At 40.9% G+C, this 23,225-nt stretch overlaps 1 protein-coding gene across 1 annotated transcript in view; it reads right to left on the bottom strand.

Annotated features, from left to right (window-relative positions):
* Positions 1 to 23,225, bottom strand: part of mpped1 (metallophosphoesterase domain containing 1) — a 235,427-nt gene that overhangs the window by 124,884 nt on the left and 87,318 nt on the right. The window lies entirely within an intron of this gene.

Here is a 23,225-nt window from a genome sequence, read left to right as displayed (position 1 = left end):
GGATACTTTTCTAATAGACCTCGTAATTCACATTTATTTTTGGAACATGGACGTACTGCTTCAAAAAATGAGAAGCATAATGAAATGTAATTGGCCATTATAATTAATAACAAAAACACTAATAAGCATTAGTTAATAGACTAATTATTCTTTTTTTATACGGGGGGGGGGGGGGAGTAAAATGTTTATTTTGGACACTGGACACACAATCATAGGTGAGGTAAACATGCAATGTTATTTATGTATAAAGTATTATTATGTATATGTTAGTTAGCATAAGCTAACTGGCAAATTAATGTTAAACAAATATTTCTGAGTAAACTGTTGGAGCCAGTGAACAGATTTCTTATTCTTTTCAGTGGCTCTGTTCAATGTAATTACACATATCGAAAACTCCTGTGTGAGACATTTGTAAAACATAAAAGCCTTACCACAACTTATGCAAGCTGTCCTGCGAGTTGCTGTTTTGTTGTCTCACACTCTTCAAACAAGTAGATTGCTGAGTAGTATAAGGGTTATAGTCCCTGTGTTGTGTGGGCCACTGAAGAGGAGGTACTGCTGGCCCACCACCACCAGAGGGCGCCGCCGCCCCACAGGAGCAGCCTCGGTAACAGCTGTCACCCATCACCTGAGACAGCTGACGGCAATTATCACTGGGGTATATCAGCAGGACGGCATCTCCACCTCATCGCCGAGATATCGTTCTACCTGGAAGGTAATAATCTCAGCTGACTGCTTGACAGTAACCTTTGTGATTTTTGTGAGTGATTGCAGACTTTTTTCTCCAACGAGAGGTGGAGGTAGCTTCCCTGCCGTACAGGTTGCTGGGTGCAAACGCGCCCACGTTAATTGTGTTCTTGTTCCTCGCCAGCAGTACCAGGTCCGACACGCGGAGGCAGTGGCCACCTGGGAGTTCGGGACTTGGCGGCTCCAGTATTCCCGGGGTCCTGTGGCGGAGGAAACCGTGTGGTTCCGGTTCTACTTTGGAGAGGCGTCTCCTATCTTCGAGCCTGCCCACACGACACCTTTGTGAATTGAACTTTGTCCATTGTTGTAATTTGTTGTGTTTGTTGTGCACGATCGCAACAGTAAAGTGTTGTTATTTGACCTATTCCATTGTCCGTTCATTTGCGCCCCCTGTTGTGGGTCCGTGTTCCTACACTTTCCCAACACCCTGTTTTTATTGAAGAGTGGCGTCTTTCAGTTTGAGAGCATGATTTATTAAATCCACTCATTCTCTATAACAGAGACTGTCTCTTTCATTCAGATTTTCTTGTTTTATGGCAATTGGTATCCAACTTAACGGAGTATTAATGCCACCTTCTGCTACAGGAGCAGCTTGTCGTGTACACACTCCCATCTTGTGGACACAGATGATGTACAGTATTTTTTCTCATATAAGTCACTTCGAAATACAAGTCATAGGGTATTACAAACTAGCCAAAAAAGTATCTTATTGTCTGAAAAACACTTCAAAACAGATCAAAAAATAGACAGAAACGTGACAGCTTCAGTCCTTCAAATTTTAAGGCTGTGCATAACATTAAAAACTTGACATAAAGGTTTAATTCAAAGTAAAAAAAAATGAAATGGAATGAATAGAGAGTACTGAAAAGTGGGGCACCTACATAACTGTAATAAAAATATATATGAGATGTACTTTTTCATCTTATTGTAATGATAAATGATCAGTCAGATCAGCCACGTTCCACAGCAAACATTTGTGTAAATTGGTGAAGCAGAACCACTTGATACAGGAAGCTCCTTCTGAGAGCATGAAGCCAGATATTAAACAAAAACGCTGAAAGGATGCGACATCACAGTGTGGAGACGTTCTTCAGCATCCGTATGTGTGTGTGTGCGGGCGTACGTGTCTCACAATGTGGAAAGACAGAAGGAGGGAGAACGATGGAGGCAAGAAGCAACATAAGGATGGAATCACTTTAATTCAATTTCTTCTTTTACAATGCCACATGCCTTGGGGAGGGAAGGCATGTGTGAAATGGAGAAAAATGCCCTGTGGTGTGCCATAAAATACACACACACACACACACACACACACACACACACACACACACACACACACACACACACACACACACACACACACACACACACACACACACACACACACACACATACACACATCTTGCCCCCAGAGGCCGTTTTACAGGTAATTTAAAGAGAAATCCTCACAGGGAAACGACACAGTAAATGTGCTCGGCTTTGCTCCTCTCTCACTGTTTATTCAGCTACAGGGCGACAGATTGGCAGCGCTCAGAAAATAGGAAAAGATGGGGGTGTTGAAGAATAGATAGAAAAAATGAAAAAGTGTAAGAGGGTGGGAACGTCAAGTGTTAAAATAGGCCATTTTTTCTGCAGGAAGCCTCTAAAGTGGGTTTATTAATGTTCAACGTTCTTCGGCTACTTTGTTTAGTTCCTGTGGGAATGTAAATGCTATGAAAAAGGATGATGGAGGAAAGAAGGGTTGGAGGGAGAGGAGGGGAGAACAGAGCTCAGGGGGTTTGAGAGTCTCAGAGTGAATCAGATGTTAATTTAGTGTGGGCTCCAGTGAGGAGGCCCAGAAAATCATGAAGTCCCACTTTAGTTGTTTAAAGGAGCATGCGCCCGCTGCAGTGCATTATAGCCCATTGACTGCAGAACGTGCACACTTTACATTACTGCCCGGAGCTTTCCAGTGCATGACAGAAGGTTGAGATTGATTTCTTTCCTTCAAGGGAGCCAGTGGTTTCAGTTCATTTCAGCACATGATAGAAATCATTTCAGAAAAAGTTGCTTTAGTAGAGCCGGATTTTGTCGGCTGGATCAGTTTACAATATTTGCGACTGTTGCGAAACCAGCAGCATTCATCATTAATTCTGAGATCAATGCATTGTTCAAAATAAACTCAAATACTCAGGTTTGATCACTAAAAACATAGTTCAGACAGAGACTGAACCATGGCTGGTGAACGCCAAGACTGGACTTCAGTAGACCCCGACCAAAATGGATTTTTGGGAGATGATACCAATAATGGGGATTAAAGAAATACCCCAAACATTATGATACTGACATATCTGACAATATATAAATGTGTTTACGTCTTGGTAACTTTTACAAAGAATAAGAGAAAAAATGTCAAACAGATAATACAGAAACACAGATGTCTTTGACCAAACTGTCTTTGATCAAACAACCAAGGCATGTCATGCTGCCATCAGTCTGACTGACATCTGCCATGTTGCCTCACTCAGTATTCATGCCTATCTTCTCCCCACCTGACTGGAGACACAGTGACCAAGTATCTCCGGTCCCTGTAACACGCCCACTCTCAGAGAAAATTCATGGAAGCTGGTTGCTTTGTGTATGTCTCTTGCAGCTAATGTGACTAGAAGGTGATGGGGGTCCCAACCACGCTTGACTGTGCAGCCTCTCCTGAACAAACTAAATAGGTTGTCTGACAAATGGCCCCTCCTCCATTTGAGAAAAAAAAAAAAAAAAACAACATTCAAACATGCACAAGCAGCTTGTGACCCTGGCGACACGGCTACCCGCTGAGGGCGGAAACTAGAAGGTGGTGGCAAACCAGGTTTTGATTGTTCACTGGCACGTCACGTGCTGTGGTGTGGGGCGTGAGCGCCATCTGTTTCTGCTTGTTGCTGACTGAGGAGGTGTCACACTTGGCAGACCCCCCCAGCTCCCTGAAGAACTGCTGCAGAAACAGCCCTGCCAAAAAGAAGAGAAAGTCGGGGCACAAGCAGGAGGAGCAGGAAGGGGCAGATCCACCATAATGGTGCACATGCAAGAAATGAAAACAGATGGTGCATGAAATGTTTTCTGCACTTTTAAGAGCGTCAGCAAATCAACAGTGCTACAACGTTTCACAATTATTTTATGTTTCAAGTATTCTGACACAAGCCCAAAGTGCATTCGTGCAGGTACAGCCAGTGTGCACGTGCCACAGCGAAAAGGTGCACAAAAACATTTCACCTTTTAATTGGCAAGAGTGTTATTGTCCAAAGTGGTGTCAAGTACATGGGTCCAAATGTACACGGGCGGTTTAGAACTGAGAATCAGTGAACAACTGTGTGTATGTGTGTGTGACTCTGTTTTTTGTTTTTTTTTTGGGGGGGGGGGGGGGTCATGCCCCTGCAAATATGCTCTGTGCATGCTTGCAAGTGTTTGTGTGGGCCCACACTTTGACACGAACCTAAGCCAGGAGGTGGGGGAGAATTTTTTTGCTTGGTTGGTTTTTGGCAGCATGTCAGCACCATGGACAGCGACCAGCACATTTCTTTCCAAAGCAGTCGTCAGTTTTTTGATGACTATAACCTGAAGCCAACTTGTTTCTTCTGACATGTCATGTCCTTTTTTTTTTTTTTTTTCTTTAACAGACATTCACCTTTTGGCAACAAATGGCTAAAAACACCCACAGTTCACAAAGGAAAACTGAGGCCCAGCCCAGCACTACCAAGGCGTACCTAATGAAGTGGCCAGTGAGTGCATAAGTTCTTTCAGCTTTTCCCTTTTTGCACCACAGCAGCTCCGATATGGATCTGCATGTTGATTTGGCACAAGTGTTACACCAGATGGCCCTACATGCACATGGAGAGTGGGCATGACCAGCTAGCCACCACTGAGAGCACGTCACTGCATAAACCTATGAAAAGGGACTGACACTGAAATTAAAACATTTTGTTTTAAAAATCTAATCAAAATGAGATAATGAGGCAGATGACAAATATGGTGGAATAATTAACAGCTTTTTCCTACAGGTTTGGTTCGGCTGTAAAGAAGACATGAAGTCAGTTTTATGAGTGTTTAATTGCAGATGTACGACCTTCTGAATAAGAGCTCCAGACAGACGACAAGAACTGTGCTGAAGAGCCCAAAAGCAAGGTGTAAGATTGTAGAAATAAACCTGACGTTGGTCTGCTGGTCCCAAAAGGGTCAAGACCACTGCTTAAGCACTAGACCATCACCTCACACAACAGGAATATGTCACACGTGCAAGACCACCACAGGTTTACGGTTTGGTTATAGGCTGTTTCTGAGTGAAGCAAAAGTAATGAGTTATGAGTTACTTTCGCAAGTAAAGAAGTAATGTATTACATTTTTTTAAGTACACAGTAAAGTGTAATACGTTACCTTTTGTGAGTAACAACCCCAATACAGTAAAATCAGACTAAAACGTTAATTGCAAAACTACACAACATAAACATTATTACCTAAAGAAAGCAGCAGAGACATTTGTGATCTCACAGGTGAACTACAACCCCTGGCAAAAATTATGGAATCACCGGCCTCGGAGGATGTTCATTCAGTTGTTTAATTTTGTAGAAAAAAAGCAGATCACAGACATGACACAAAACTAAAGTCATTTCAAATGACAACTTTCTGGCTTTAAGAAACACTATAAGAAATCAAGAAAAAAAGATTGTGGCAGTCAGTAACAGTTACTTTTTTAGACCAAGCAGAGGAAAAAAAAAATGGAATCACTCAATTCTGAGGAAAAAATTATGGAATCACCCTGTAAATTTTCATCCCCCAAACTAACATGTGTCATGTCTGTGATCTGCTTTTTTTCTACAAAATTAAACAACTGAATGAACATCCTCAGAGACTGGTGATTCCACAATTTTTGCCAGGGGTTGTATTTTCTGGATCACCACCAAAATCTGCTTTACCCTCCCTAGGCCTATATCTAAGGACCATCTCTCCGCAAAGTGCACCTCAATGTCACCACCACATTTTGAATCTGCAAAAACAGTCAATCAGTGGTGAGGATGTCTTGTCCAGGTTAAAAGTCACATTGCCCGGTGTTTATGGTCTGATAATCTCCACTGCAGAGGAATGTTCATGTTTTACAACAACGTTTATTAAATTTTATATTTTATACCCACACATGGACGTGATGGCGACTCTGGACATTCTCCCATTAGACTTGGATGCTTTAGACTGTGCCTAACCACAATTGCACACCCCCCAACCCCGCCCGCTGGAGTGCACTCACACCGCACTCAGTGTTCGAAATCCAAGCATGCCTACATCAACACAACATGAAGTACGAGCACGCTCCCACACACCACAGAAATGGAGGACACCAATGAAAGATGACAGAGTTTAGTTGGGGATCTGTGATATGACCAAATCTCACATACCGAAAACAATATGCTATATATCATGATATAGTACATTTTCTGTAAATTCAAAGAATTAATAATTTTTATTTGACACCTAAATAGATCCTTATCATACAAATGGCAGATTTTTGGCACATGAAAATTCAGTAAGGTATATCTTCTATTATACATTCCAATTCTAAGGTAGAACTCCACTAGTGTGTACTAAAGTACATCTAAATATCTAAAAGAAAGAAGAGTAGAGCCACATGACATTCATTATTTGTCCCGTTGCATTGACTGCCATCAATAGTGTGTATTTTTGGTATTAACAATTTTTGTAATATTGCACAGATGCATTAGCTACTCGTAAAAATGCTTCCAAGATACAAGGAAGATAAATGTAGCAGCTTCAGTGGTCACAGCTGCGCACAGCGGGGTTATCAAGAGCTACTGCTGGCCTTTGCAATTGTCAGCCGACTGTACCATTTTGCTCCTCAATACTGCATTATCCAAGTAGTACTAATAGTATTACTAGGAAACGTTAAATTGCATCAGTGACCTAAAGTCCATGTTATTTGTGATCTCATTACATGTGTACCATGGTTGAGTCCAAATGCACTGCACCCCAAACCACCTCAGCAACTTGGGCCAGACAATGCAAAGTATGCCACACCTGCCCAGAGTCCAGAGAACTCACACTAATCAAAGAAACCAGTCTTTGGGAGTCCAACATGCTTTGGACGAGTGTATGTCTCACCTTCAACTGGTCTGGTGTTTCCACAACAGAAGAATACAGTTCTGTGTCCAACTACCACTTGAAGACATGGAATATACACAATGCCAAAATTATTGATCATATATTTAGAATACAGATCCTGTTTTTCTCCCTGTATTTACAACCCCAATTCCAATGAAGTTGAGATGTTGTGTAAAAAGTATATAAAAACAGAATACAATGATTTACAAATCCTCTTCATATATATTCAATTGAATACACCACAAGATATTTAATGTTCAAACTGATAAACTTTATTGTTATTGTGCAAATATTTGCTCATTTTGAAATGGATGCCTGCAACACGTTTCAAAAAAGTTGGGACGGTGTTGTTGTGTTGTGTTGTTGCACCAGCTGTCACTCGTTCATCATCACCACCATAAAAGCCGGACTGCAACTCCACCACCCCGCTGAGAAATCGACTACCATTACCAAGGTAATTCTTCTCTGCTGTAGTTATTCAGTGTATCTAAACTGTGATCTGTGTGCAGCCGCGTACCTGTGAAGTCTGTGGAAGACTGGATTGGCGGATAGTGAGAGGACGACGGTCTTCGTCTCTCACTCCATCCAGAAAGAAGACAACAGGAGCTGCACGAGTGATAACCTAGTTTGGAGGTGGAGGTGCTCCCTCCTAACGGTGTTTGGACTGAGAATTACTGAGTGTGCGGACTCACACTCACTCATCATATTTCTGTTTTCTGCCAGCAGTACCAGGGTCGACAGCCGAAGACAGAGGCCACCTGGGGACTCGGGACTTGGCGGCTCCGGTGTTCTTCAGGCCGTTGGTGGTGGAAGCCGTGTGGGACGCGGCTTCTCTCTCGTCGGGGGTCTTCTATCTTCGAGCCTGCCCACACGTCACCTGGTGTTAAATTGACTGTGCAAATTACTGTACGTTTCGTTGTGTATTATCACAACATTAAATTGTTACCTTTTTGGCTTATTCATTGTCCGTTCATTTGCGCCCCCTGTTGTGGGTCCGTGCTACGACACCTTCCCAACAGACGGGGCAACAAAAGACTGGGAAAGTTGATGAATGCTCAAAGAACACCTGTTTAGAAACAGGTGATTGTCATGATTGGGTATAAAAGGAGCATCCCCAAAAGGCTCAGCCGTTCACAAACAAAGATGGAGTGAGGATCACCACTTTGTGAACAACTGTGTGAACAACAGTTTAAGAACAATGTTTCTCAATATTCAATTGCAAAGAATTTAGGGATTCCATCATCTACAGTCCATAATATAATCAGAAGATTCAGAAAATCTGGAGAACTTTCTACACGTAATCGGCAAGGCCAAAAACCAACACTGAATGCCCATGACTTTCGATCCCTCAGTGCATTAAAAACCATCATCATTGTGTAAAGGATCTTACCAAGTGGGCTCAGGAACACTTCAGAAAACCATTGTCAGTAAACACAGTTCGCCGCTACATCTACAAGTGCAAGTTAAAACTCTACCATGCAAAGCGAAAGCCAAACATCAACAACATCCAGAAATGCCGCCGCCTTCTCTGGGCCCAAGCTCATTTGAAATGGACAGACGCAAAGTGGAAAAGTGTGCTGTGGTCTGATGAGTCCACATTTCAAATTGTTTTTGGAAATCATGGACGTTGTGTCCTCTGGACAAAAGAGGAAAAAGACCATCCAGATTGTTACCAGCACAAAGGTCAAAAGCCAGCATCTGTGATGGTATGGGGGTGTGTTAGTGCCCATGACATGGACAACTTACACATCTGTGATGGCACCATCAATGCTGAAAGGTACATCCAGGTTTTGGAGCAACACATGCTGCCATCCAAGCAACATCTTTTTCAGGGACGTCCCTGCTTATTTCAGCAAGACAATGCCAAGCCACTTTCTGCACGTGTTAAAACAGCGTGGCTTCGTACTAAAACAGTGCGGGTACTATACTGGCCTGTCTGCAGTCCAGACCTGTCGCCCATTGAAAATGTGTGGCGCATTATGAAGTGCAAAATACGACAACGGAGACCCCGGACTGTTGAACAACTGAAGTCGTACATCAAGCAAGAATGGGAAAGAATTCCACCTACAAAGCTTCAACAATTAGTGTCCTCAGTTCCCAAACGCTTATTGAGTGTTGTTAGAAGGAAAGGTGATGTAACACAGTGGGAAACATACCACTGTCCCAGCTTTTTTGAAACGTGTTGCAGGCATCCATTTAAAAATGAGCAAATATTTGCACAAAAACAATAAAGTTTATCAGTTTGAACATTAAATATCTTGTCTTTGTGGTGTATTCAACTGAATATAGGTTGAAGAGGATTTGAAAATCATTGGATTCTGTTTTTATTTACATTTTACACAATGTCCCAACTTCATTGGAATTGGGGTTGTAGGTACTGACATCATTTTGTGGCATTTGTTTGGCACAAGTGCTATTTGGATAAAGATTTTTATTTGCAGTATCTGATATTGGTACATTATCATTTCTTATGGTGATCAATGTGAACTATGACAGTTTCACTTTCTTAACCTATATTCTGTAAATCATCACAACTACTGTGCACTGATTGAAAATTACTGTCACTGAAAATAATTAAATGCTCTTGCGCAGATCTCCGCTGCACGGGTCTCATTTAGACAAGCATATAAATTAAGTAGATGTAATGGAGTTAGGTATGCCGCGGCTTTGATTTATTCTCTATACCCCATGTGGTAAATAGATACAGTACAACAAATCAAAGTCTTTTTCAGGATTAAATACAGGAGGAGCTGAGAAGGTTTAGTTGGGTTGAAAATGTCTTGAAGCTTCGTAAACATATGCTATAATTAGGCTACCATTTTTATGGGATGTCAAGTTCCACAAAAGAAAGTGTCAGTGGGCACCCGAGACATATTCTTCTTACAGTGAGAACAAATAACACAGTAAGGTCACATACTGTAGAACTGTTTCCAGTTCCTTGTCTTTGCAATTTTCCAAGAAGTGGCAAAACCAAAAAGACAGATCACAGCAGTATTTTAAAGAAAAATAATGTTCTTCAAGTACCGTGAACTAACCCCAATAGCCAACTTGTTCAGTGATTTTGATCTATAGGATCGAGGAGCTATAGGACTTAATCAATGATGGCTGGAATTACTGTGATGTTAGAAAGAGGGTTTGGTTGTGTTTATTTTTTGGCCAGGTCCAGCATTTTCATTTCATTTTCTAAAAAGTAAGGTGACTTTCATTTTATTAATTAAAATCAAATTACGTGTTCTTCTCCAGCTGCGTCCCAATTTGGGTCCTTTATCCTTCAAAGCCTGCATCCTATGAAGATCAGGCTTTCTGTGACCACAGAGGACAAATCAACAGTCCACCCTGTATTAGATTTTGTGTTTGTGTCACTAGCCGTTCTCACCCCCCAACCCCGGCCACTGAGTATCCGTGCCAGCTCCACCGACAAGCTGGTGGAGTGAGTGGAACCTGTAGGTTAGCAGAGATTCTTCAATGCTCATTTACAGTTTACTTATAAATAATATTGATCTATAATGGCACATATGGAGCTCAAATTTGTCTTTGTTTTAATTTACCAAAAAAAGTTGCATGACGACTCATGGGATTGCTTTGGGCACAGGGGATGCACCTGTTGTATTCTTTGCATTTGTTGCCAGATTTCGAGGAACTTTCGATGTCAGACCACTTATGATGTATGCAGCTGAAGAATGTAGCCTCAGAAGGGTGCAGCCCGACTCAGCCGCCGCCTTCTTCTTCATAGAGTTAACTTTGCTTTTATTAACAAAACTTTTTAAGAACATACATAATCACTTCACCAGCTGGTATTGCATATCTTGAATGCTCAGAAGAACAGAACTTGTCTCTACTCATATTTTAGCAACCAAGATTCTCAGCAGCAAAAAACAATCTGGCAACCTCCACAGACATCTGAGCTGTTATTAATAATGAGCTGCTCCTCTGCACAATCATGGATTTGGTCCTCTTCAAACAATCTGACAAAAATACTTCAGTGAATATGTTGTTTTCTTAATTAACAAACATTTTACAACATTACACACAAAATAAACACAAAATTCACAAACCCACATGAAGACAAACATCATCAGTTTTCCTCACAGTCATCTGGTTGTCATGGCCTGATTTTTGCTGTTAATTTTTTTTCACCAGACGACATTTGTCACACAGAACTTGATATTTTCCACTCATGGTTTAGATGTTAAATGTGTGCCAGTATGTGAGAGTTTCTCAGCCTGTCTGAGCTCAAATTGACTCCATGTAACTCCATCTGATAAAACCTTGAGGAACCTTTCGGCAAAAGACAACCACAGCGTCACTGACGCAGAGCTCATCCAGGAGCAAATCCAGAAAGTATTCACAGCGCTTCACAGTTTCCACATTTTATGTTACAGCCTTATTCCAACATGAATGAAATTCATTTTATTCCTCAAAATTCAACAGCAATACATTTTTTTCAAATTTATTAAAAATAAAAAATAGTAAGAAATCACACATACATAAGTATTCACAGTGTTTGCCATGAAGCTCACTGATCATCTCCGAGATGTTTCCAGGGGCGTCGGATTGGGGGGGTACAGGGTACTATGTACCCAGGGCCCAGAGCATGGGGGGGGGGGGGGGGGATCTCACAGAAAGAGGAGGTGTTTAGTAGTGCTGAAACAACTAATCAATTTAATCGATTATTAAAATAGTTGTCAACTAATTTAGTCATCATATCAACCGCATATGTTTTGTTTCTTCCATATAAATCAACCGTTTCTGCAGCGCGGCTTTGCTTTGAACTTTGAACCAATCGAAGCAGTGATTCGCAGATCAAAGCAGTGATTTGCAGATCGAAGCAGTGATTCGCAGATCAAAGCAGTGATTTGCAGATCGAAGCAGTGATTCGCAGATCAAAGTAGTGCTTCGATCGGGTGCTTTGTTGATTCAGTGTTTTATTTCGCTTAATCTTAATTTTTCCCCACTAAAACCCCAAAGAGCATATGTCTGTGAGTAATGTTTACCTTTTTATGTTAATCTGACCTGTTATGGTCTTCTGAAACAGTTGATAGATGTATTTTATAACTTAAAAAAGGGGACGATGCTAACGCATTAGCAAGACTATGGCATTTTCAATGTTGAAGTTAGCATTAAGCTGTTGCAGCTGTCAGCACATTTGTTTTCTGTATAATAATTCATGGCTCAGCGTTTGTTGTCATAAAAGAGTCAAATGTATTACAAATTGTAATATTTTATTATTTTATTTTTATATATCAATAATAATAATAATAATAGAAACAACAACAATAATAGTAATAATAACTAATAATGCCACAATACAATTTTAGAGAAACGGACCAAAAGAATCTGATAAAACAAAACAGAAAAGATTAAACCAACTAACAATGAACATAAATAAATATAGAAATAAGTGTTTCCTGTGAACATCTAGTGACTCTTAAACCTCCACTTCATCCCTGTTTTATTAAGTTTAATGACAATTTGTTTCGGTCAAACCACATCTAAGATGTGTTTTTACACAAGAAAAAATAAAATGCAGTGTCTTTTTTCATGAAAATATCTTATTAAATATAACATATTACACTTTAGTCAAGCCTTTAAAATACTTTGTGGTCTCTTGCTGTAATATGTTGTCAGTGGTTGAGATAGTTGCTTTAGGCATCTAAACCTGATGGAAATCTCTTTGTGGTGTGTCGGTGATGTATGTATGTGCAAAATAAAACAAAACACTACTCCAAGTATGTTTTTGACGAGAATATAACATAACTTTGTTACAAGCTCAAATGTTAATGTTACGTGATAAAGGCCTTTTAATAATAACTCAAGGAAATAATGGCAAAACTCACGTAAGTAAAAAAACAAAACAAAACGAATAATCGAAAAAACAATCGACCGATGAACTGATTAGTAAAATAATCGTTAGTTGCAGCCCTAATGTTTAGGCTGAAATAAAATATGTCTTTCCTAAAAAAAAAAATCAAAGTCCGGATTTCAAAAAAGAAGAGAAAAAAGGACGGAAAGAAAACTAAATGAGGGAAAGCAGCTGCTAACCAAATTCTTTGAAAAGAGAGGTGAGCTTGAAAGCTATAGATATATTGAGTTGGGGGGTCTGGGGGACCAAATTGCACCATTTTCTAGAAAAATGGTGCAATTTGGTGCATTCCTGTCTTTCTTTTTCTAGAAAGTGGTGCAATTTGCTCCCCCAACTTTAAAAAGGGTTCTGACTCCCAGGTGTGATCTAAGGTACACATGGTTTAGACCTGGTTTGAGTATGCATTAGAAATTTGGTGTTTGTGCTAATAAAAAAGAACATAACAGTGGGGGGGTTCTTCAATATGGCTAGTACCTAGGGCCCAGAATTTGGTGCTACGCCCCTGCCCACATATGTCTGATGAACACATTGAAAATATTTCTGCTGAATTCCAAGAAGTTTTATATATATATATATATATATATATATATATATATATATATATATATATATATTATTATTATTATTATTATTATTATTGTTTTTATTTTTTTTAAATCAGGGTACCCACAATCCTATTTTACACTCGCAAATGCATTTTGAGCTTTCCTTCTTTTTTAAAAGGCATTATCTCAGCTAAAAATTCAGATATAAAGCTCAAATTTGGAAAACACCCTATTTTGGCATCCCAGATACAGTTGTAAATTTCAAAAATGGGATAGAGAGCTAATTTTTCATTCTGTAGCATCACAAAAATGGCAGTTTGCCCATTCTTGCAAAAAATTACAAAATTTCAAAGAGCTATACTAAAGAAGGGATTCAATGAATAATCTTCATATCTGGGGTCCTTGTTATATTATATGTGTGTCAAACGTGGGCATAAATTGAAGTGTTTTTGAATTATTGACTCTTGAAAATCAAACATGATCGTAGAATGTCAAAAAGTAGGCCTCCAGTCTCTTTATGATTTGACGATGTGGACAAGTGCTCAGCCACTTCATAATTTTTTTTGTGGAGAGCATATTGATATACCAACTTTATGACAAATTTTTTTTATGTAGCTCAAATGCCTTCATTGTGAAAAAAAAAATTAAAAAGTAGGGTAACGTAACATGGTGCGAACCAATTTTGAATCTGTATTTGCATCTATAGAAAGCAATATATCAGCTCTGAATGGAAGCATAAAGCTCAAATTTGGTATTTACAATATTTGGCACCCCAAAATTATGGATCAACTTTGAAAGTCAGATTACTGAGCTTATTTTTTTTTTTTCATGGCATCATATAATTATTAATTCAGTCATCAACGCAATTTTGTTACAAAGTTTTGAAAAGCTGCACTCCGAGATTAAACAGAGATAATTTTGATATTTCACACAGAATGACCCTAATATATATATATATATATATATATATATATATATACACTCAACAAAAATATAAACGCAACACTTTTGGTTTTGCTCCCATTTTGTATGAGATGAACTCAAAGATCTAAAACTTTTTCCACATACACAATATCACCATTTCCCTCAAATATTGTTCACAAACCAGTCGAAATCTGTGATAGTGAGCACTTCTCCTTTGCTGAGATAATCCATCCCACCTCACAGGTGTGCCATATCAAGATGCTGATTAGACACCATGATTAGTGCACAGGTGTGCCTTAGACTGCCCACAATAAAAGGCCACTCTGAAAGGTGCAGTTTTATCACACAGCACAATGCCACAGATGTCGCAAGATTTGAGGGAGCGTGCAATTGGCATGCTGACAGCAGGAATGTCAACCAGAGCAGTTGCTCGTGTATTGAATGTTCATTTCTCTACCATAAGCCGTCTCCAAAGGCGTTTCAGAGAATTTGGCAGTACATCCAACCAGCCTCACAACCGCAGACCACGTGTAACCACACCAGCCCAGGACCTCCACATCCAGCATGTTCACCTCCAAGATCGTCTGAGACCAGCCACTCGGAAAGCTGCTGAAACAGTCGGTTTGCATAACCAAAGAATTTCTGCACAAACTGTCAGAAACCGTCTCAGGGAAGCTCATCTGCATGCTCGTCGTCCTCATCGGGGTCTCGACCTGACTCCAGTTCGTCGTCGTAACCGACTTGAGTGGGCAAATGCTCACATTCACTGGCGTTTGGCACGTTGGAGAGGTGTTCTCTTCACGGATGAATCCCGGTTCACACTGTCCAGGGCAGATGGCAGACAGGGTGTGTGGCGTCATGTGGGTGAGCGGTTTTCTGATGTCAATGTTGTGGATCGAGTGGCCCATGGTGGCGGTGGGGTTATGGTATGGGCAGGCGTCTGTTATGGATGAAGAACACAGGTGCATTTTATTGATGGCATTTTGAATGCACAAAGATACCGTGACGAGATCCTGAGGGCCATTGTTGTGCCATACATCCAAGAACATCACCTCATGTTGCAGCAGGATAATGCACGGCCCCATGTTGCAAGGATCTGTACACAATTCTTGGAAGCTGAAAATGTCCCAGTTCTTGCATGGCCGGCATACTCACCGGACATGTCACCCATTGAGCATGTTTGGGATGCTCTGGACCAGCGTATACGACAGCGTGTACCAGTTCCTGCCAATATCCAGCAACTTCGCACAGCCATTGAAGAGGAGTGGACCAACATTCCACAGGCCACAATTGACAACCTGATCAACTCTATGCGAAGGAGATGTGTTGCACTGCATGAGGCAAATGGTGGTCACACCAGATACTGACTGATATCCCCCCCAATAAAACAAAACTGCACCTTTCAGAGTGGCCTTTTATTGTGGGCAGTCTAAGGCACACCTGTGCACTAATCATGGTGTCTAATCAGCATCTTGATATGGCACACCTGTGAGGTGGGATGGATTATCTCAGCAAAGGAGAAGTGCTCACTATCACAGATTTAGACTGGTTTGTGAACAATATTTGAGGGGAAATGGTGATATTGTGTATGTGGAAAAAGTTTTAGATCTTTGAGTTCATCTCATACAAAATGGGAGCAAAACCAAAAGTGTTGCGTTTATATTTTTGTTGAGTGTAGGTATAAAGAGTACCTTAATAATATTATTATTACTACAGGGCTTGAAATTGCAACCATGTGACATGTGACTTCAAAACATTTGGGAGCAAACAATTTTTGTTTTGTGAGTGAAGGTCGTGACATTCGCCTGGATGCTGATCAGTTATTAACTCATTTCACTGTGTTTCAATGTATCGTGAAGGACCAGGCAAAAGAAGAAACTGAGGGAGAAAAAGATCAACAGGCAAGTTCAAGTCAGAGAGAGCAAGTGGATCCAGAGATGGATCAAGACGGAGAGGAAGATCAAGATACAGAGAGAGGAGGAGAGCAAACAGACCAAGAGAGGGAAACTGATGAAGCAGCTGCAGCAACTCACTACACTACAGGGTTTGATTTAGGTGATAAAGACACAGGGCCCAGACAATGAGGTCAGGATTTAGAGCAAAGAGTTTATCTGGATTTGTCTCTTTTTTATTCCTGCAGAAAAATGTGAGATCATCCCAACTCCTCCTAAACCCGCCATGACAAAAGAGGAGGTGGAGAAGAAATCAGTTGCCATTATTGAAGAATACCTCCATTTGGGTGACATGAAGGTACAAACGTGGTACCGTGCACACTCACATGGAACACAGGTGTTAGGAAATGTTGGAATATGACACCACTCTGATGACCTGCTTCTCACTTTTTCTTCCTCTGCTATTATAGGAGGCATTACTGTGTGTGGAAGAGCTCAACAGCGCCTCCCTGCTCCACATCTTTGTACGAAGTGGCGTGGAGTCAACCCTGGATCGTAAAGCCACTGCCCGGGACCAAATGGGCCTGTTGCTCAGTCAACTTATCAATGCAGGAACTCTGTCTAAGGAGCAGTACTACAAAGGGTGAGAACCTGAAAAAGAAATGCTTCACCCACAGTTGTGGACCATTTATTTAATTTTAAGACACAATTTACTCACTCACTCACTCATCTTCAACAGCTTACTCCAATTAAGGGTCACGGGGGGAGATACACCCTGGACAGGACACCAGTCTGTCACAGGGCCACATATAGACAGACAAACACATTCACACATTCATTGTGTTTTTAGGCTACAAGAGATCCTGGAGACAGCAGAAGACATGGCAGTAGACATCCCATACATCTGGCTCTACCTGGCACAAATTATTGTCCCCGTACTCCACCAGGGAGGTGTCCTGATGGGAGAACTGTTCAGGTGAGATAAAGTGCCGGACCTTCATCTTGTCAAATGATGAACTGTTCATAAAATGAAGATTATAAATATGTATTTATACAACATAACTTGTTAATTTTTAGCCTCTAAAATAACTAGTTAAAGGATTTAAGGGATTCCATGCAGTTTTCTGGGAAAGTCAGTTAATCCAGGGTTATACTGGGCATATCCTCTGGGTGTATTCAGTGTAAAAAATTAAGCATCAGGTTTCACCGAGCTGACTCTGGGCTACCTGTGCGAGTACAAGTTAAACCAGGTTCATTTGGATTTGACTGAATTCCTGAAAACCAGTACACATTTAACTGACCTTTCTCAACTTGTGCTGATCTACAGTGCATCTGGAAAATATGCACAGCAATTCATTTTTCCACATTTTGTTATGTTACATGTTATGTTGTGTTAATTAATTTTTCCAACAAAATTCTACTCACAACACCCCATAATGAAAAAAAAAAATCACATTGTCATTATGGGGTGTTGTGTGTAGAATTTTGAGGAGGAAAAAACTAATTTCATCCACTTTGTTATAAGGCTGTAACATAAGATGTGGAAAAATTGAAGCACTGTGACACTTTCCGGATGCACTGTATGCCCAGTCCTACGCTGAGTTCCCTCCGAGGTCTACACAAGTTGTGCTGAGACGCTATTCCGGAAAACTCGGTTTGTTAAAGCTGCTTAAATCAGATGCACTCTGACATGTGGACACATGGAAATGACTTCACTGTGGAATTGTGTGTTTAGGGCGATCTCTAAGCCTCTCGTGCCCGTGGAAAAGGCTGGTGTGCTTCTGGCTGAGATCCTTAAGCTGCTGTGCACAGGAATGGTATGTGGAACACAAATCTTATCTTCTCACACTCGTGGCCTCACATAACCCATGTTTCTTGGTAAGTTTGTATGACCACATAATTTTAAAATATTTATGTTTTTAAAGACCCCACAAAAAGTTGGAGCGATGTGGAAGGAGGCCGGACTGAACTGGAGAGAATTTCTGCCCGAAGATCAAAACATCACCACGTTTGTGACTGAACAGGTTAGTAGGAGCAGAAAAATCCTCTTTTTTTTTTTGCTTTAATTTTAATTCATTTTAATTTGCTTTAATTTTAATTGCTTATCATCCTGACAATGTTTGAAAGAAAATGTGTTTTTAAATTTCAAAGCAAAAACTCAGTTTGGTGAAGATTAATTTCAGTTTTGTTCTTTGACTTTTTCAGAAAGTGGAGTTCACGACAGTTGAGGAAGCGTCATCTCCACATTGACGTATGTGACTAACTGTTGAAGCTCTTTTCTGTTGTTGGTTCTTTTTTTTTTTTTTTTTTTTTTTTTTTTTGAGTTGAGTCTTATTCCTAATTTTTAAAAATGTTTTTCAGGTGAACTTGGATGATCAGCAGGCAGCTGGAACCAGACCTGTGAAATCAAAGCAGACTATAATGATGCTGCCCCTTGTGGCAAAATATGAACGCTGCAGGCAGCTCATGACATTTATTTTCAAAAATACTCAACTGCACCTTTGTTGTTGTTTTATTTTCATGCAAATGATGTATTGATTGTTATTATTAAAATGAATGAAATGTAAGACTTGAATTTATCACCTGTTTCTGTCTCCACACACGTCCTCTGGGTGTTGGGTGATGTGAGTTCATGTAGGACATTTGTATGAACGGTCAGTGTCATACAGAAAGTCTGTGTGATTTATAAGGGAATTCAATAATATCTGTATAATTTTTTTTGGTTTGTTTACTTTTTGGCCCCTTGGTTACTCAGGTTCACCACACCAAATCTGGCACAGAACCCATTTCCAGTGGTGGGCACAGCTAACCAAAAAGTTAGCTTTGATAACAGCTAATCAGCTAACTGAAAACTTATCTTTTATAAAGCTAAACCGATAAACCACCCAAAAATTTATCAGAAACTACAGCTAACCAATAATTTTCAGTATTGCTTCCAATACACTTGCAACTAAAACAAGCTGATTTTGAGTTTTAATACAACAATCGCTTCTGGTAACATCAAAGCGACCACACACCCAAACAATGAGTCAGCAGTTGTGTGTTTGTGCGCCCTGCCCACTGCTGGAAGCTCCTGTTTACTACATAGCTTGCAGCAGTGAGGCAATTGAGAGGAGCTAAGCTAAACTGTACACACACATAAAACAAGCCATTATTCCTTAACTGAATACAGCTGTGCCGCAGTGAGGCAGAGGTCTTGGAAAGTAAAGCAGTTTTGAGCAATGGTTTTGATTTAAAATCATCAAATTATTCTGGATAGAATAACTCCATTAATGTCAATTCTGTCATTTGGATAAAGTTAAAATATAACACATACCTTTTAATTTTAAATAATACACTAATCCTGAAGTTTTGTAACAAACACAGACAGATGCCAAAGGGATTATGGGTAAATGAGCCTCCACTAACACTGATTGGTTGACTCATTCATTCTATGTAAAAACCAACATGTTAATGTGAAGTGTGTGTCTTGGTGTTTACATATAAATGTGTTTGTAAAATCTGTCTTTTTTTGTAAAAAAAAACAAACAAAAAAAAAAAATTAAACAAATAAAAAAGCCATTTGCAAAAAGCCAAAAAGTAAAGTTTTTTGACGTGCAGAGGATTTCGCGCGTCGGCACGGTGCTGCTCATGGCGCGCAACAAAAAAAAACACCTCCGTGTTGGAAGTCTCACAGGACATGTTGGGGTATGTCCAGCTGTTACACAATTTCTTGGATACTCACTCGACTGAAAGCCATCAAAAGTCGTCTGAATCTTCTGAATGGTTTCCAACACAGAGGTGTTTTTTTTGTTGCGCGCCATGAGCGGCACCATGCCGACGTGCGAAATCCTCCGCACGTCTTTCATTACAAAATCTCCTGTAACAGTGGAATGTGCCGCAAAAGTACTATGTCCAGCTCTCTTGCCATTTCTGTGGTAGTCACATGATGTCCCGGATCAACACAGCGTTCAGTTTAGAAATGATCTGGTCGTTCCAGCCTGTCGATGGCCGCTCGGTGCGCCGCCGCTGTGGGCCGTCTTTAAAAAGGTTTTAACAGTCCATAATCCGCATGACGCCGACAGAATCTTCACTGAAATCCATCTGAATCTTTCGAATGGTTTCCAACTGGCTGTCTCTAACAGTTTCTGAAAAAATTTCATGGAGCAAAGTGGCAGTCGCTCAGCCATTTCACTGACAATAAAAATCCGACGAGGGGGGTGGACCAGTGCTCACTCAAAGCCTGCCCACAGGCGAATGATGCAACCGACAGGCATGAAAAACTCCCGCATGCGCACGAAGGTTCAAGCTGGTCTGATGCAATCACACGTGATTCAAATCATATAGTTTTTGAAAAAAAAAAAAGGTCCGTTACTTTTTGGACAGACCTCGTATAAATGTTGCAAAACATAATTCTGCTCTAACAATAATACTGAAAGATCTCTGAGGGCTCTTCCACCCCTGCACAGTTGCACAATGGTTTAGTCCAGGCGCACAGGTGACCCCCCCCCAACACGTGCCAAACAGGATCTGACAGAAAGAGGAGGTGTTTTGTAGTGCTGAAACAACTAATCAATTTAATCGATTATTAAAATAGTTGTCAACTAAATTTGTCATCAATTAGTTGTTAAATAACTTTGTTTTACCGTAAATGTTTCATTTCTTTCATATAACTCAACTGTTTCTGCAGCGCGGCTTTGCTTTGAACCTTGAACCAATCGAAGCAGTGCTTCAATCTGGTGCTTTGTTGATTCAGTGTTTTATTTCGCTTAATTTTAATTTTTCCCCACTAAAACCCCAAAGAGCATATGTCTGTGAGTAACATTTACCTTTTTATGTTAATCTGACCTGTTATGGTCTTCTGAAACAGTTGATAGATGTATTTTATAACTTAAAAACGGGACCGATGCTAATGCATTATCATGTCTGTGGCGTTTTCAATGTTAAAGTTAGCATTAAGCTGTTGCAGCTGTCAAAACATTTGTTTTCTGTATAATAATTCATGGCTCAGCGTTTGTTGTTGTAAAAGAGTCAAATGTATTACAAATTGTAATATTTTATTCATTTATTTTTATATATCAATAATAATAATAGAAACAGCAACAATAATAGTAATAATCACTAATAATACCACAATACAGTTTTAGAGAAACAGACAAAAAGAATCTGATAAAATAAAACAGAAAAGATTAAACCAACTAACAATGAACATAAATAAATATAGAAATAACTGTTTCCTGTGAACACCTAGTGACTCTTAAACCTCCACTTCATCCCTGTTTTATTTAAGTTTAATGACAATTTGTTTCGGTCAAACCACATCTAAGCTGTGTTTTTACACAAGAAAAAATAAAATGCAGTTAACTGCACATTTGTGTCTTTTTTCATGAAAATATCTTATTAAACATAACATATTACACTTTAGTCAGGCCTTTAAAATACTTTTGTGGACTCTTGCTGTAATATGTTGTCAGTGGTTGAGATAGTTGCTTTAGGCATCTAAACCTGATGGAAATCTCTTTGTGGTGTGTCGGTGATGTATGTATGTGCAAAATAAAACAAAACACTACTCCAAGTATGTTTTTCACGAGAATATAACATAACTTTGTTACAAGGTCAAACGTTAATGTTGCGTGATAAAGGCCTTTTAATAATAACTCCATCCATCCATCCATCCATTTTCTTCCGCTTTACCCGGAGTCGGGTCGCGGGGGCAGCAGCTCAAGCAAAGCCGCCCAGACCTCCCGATCCACACACACCTCCTCCAGCTCCTCCGGGGGAACCCCAAGGCGTTCCCAAGCCAGCCGAGAGATGTAGTTCCTCCAGCGTGTCCTGGGTCTTCCCCGGGGCCTCCTCCCAGTGGGACGTGCCCGGAACACCTCTCCAGCGAGGCGTCCAGGAGGCATCCGGAAAAGATGCCCGACGTGGAGGAGCAGCGGCTCGACTCCGAGCTCCTCCCGAGTGACAGAGCTCCTCACCCTATCTCTAAGGGAGCGCCCAGCCACCCTGCGGAGGAAACTCATCTCGGCCGCTTGTACTCGCAATCTCGTTCTTTCGGTCATGAGCCAAATCTCATGACCATAGGTGAGGATTGGAACGTAGATCGATCGGTAAATCGAGAGCTTTGCCCCCCTACTCAGCTCTCTCTTCACCACGACTGTCCGATACAACGACCGCATCACTGCAGATGCTGCACCGATCCGTCTATCGATCTCACGCTCCATCCGTCCCTCACTCGTGAACAAGACCCAGAGATACTTAAACTCCTCCACTTGAGGCAAGGACACTCCACCGACCTGAAGAGGGCAAAGCACCTTTTTCCGGTCGAGAACCATGGCCTCGGATTTGGAGGTGCTGATTCTCATCCCGGACGCTTCACACTCGGCTGCAAACCGCCCCAGTGCACGCTGAAGGTCCTGATTTGACGAAGCCAACAGAACCACATCGTCTGCAAACAGCAGAGACGAGATTCTGTGGTTCCCAAACCAGACCCCCTCTACACCCTGGCTGCGCCTACAAATTCTGTCCATAAAAACAATGAACAGAACTGGTGACAAAGGGCAGCCCTGGCGGAGGCCAACGTGCACTGGAAACAGGTTTGACTTACTACCAGCAATGCGAACCAAGCTCTGGCTGCGGTTGTACAGGGAACGGATAGCCCTTAGCAAAGGACCCCGGACCCCGTACTCCCAGATTACTCCCCGCAGGTGCGCCGAGGGACACGGTCGAATGCCTTCTCCAGATCCACAAAACACATGTGGACTGGTTGGGCAAACTCCCACGAACCCTCGAGCACCCGATGGAGCGTGTAGAGCTGGTCCAGTGTGCCGCGACCAGGACGAAAACCACACTGCTCCTCCTGGAGTAGAGTGCCTTTATTAGAGAGAGTGGCGACATAGCGATTCGACAAAAATCGGTCATATCACTCGTGGTGCCATCTTGGGTTCAAAATAGCGTTCACTGTTAATGTGTCTGCATGAAAATCCAGCTATTTTATTTATTTATTTAGTGAAAATGCCAGGTTGTTGTGCATTTGGAGGCACAAACAGACACAACAAGGGCTTCAAGATGTACGGATTCCCTTCAGATCTGAACAGAAGAAACATTTGGGAAAATAAAGTCAGCCGGGGATGGTGGGAT

The sequence above is a fragment of the Thalassophryne amazonica genome, chromosome 22, assembly GCF_902500255.1.
Source record: "Thalassophryne amazonica chromosome 22, fThaAma1.1, whole genome shotgun sequence".
Classification (NCBI taxonomy): domain Eukaryota; kingdom Metazoa; phylum Chordata; class Actinopteri; order Batrachoidiformes; family Batrachoididae; genus Thalassophryne; species Thalassophryne amazonica.
Note: the sequence above shows the minus strand (reverse complement) of the source record. Positions and strands in the feature narration are given on the sequence as shown.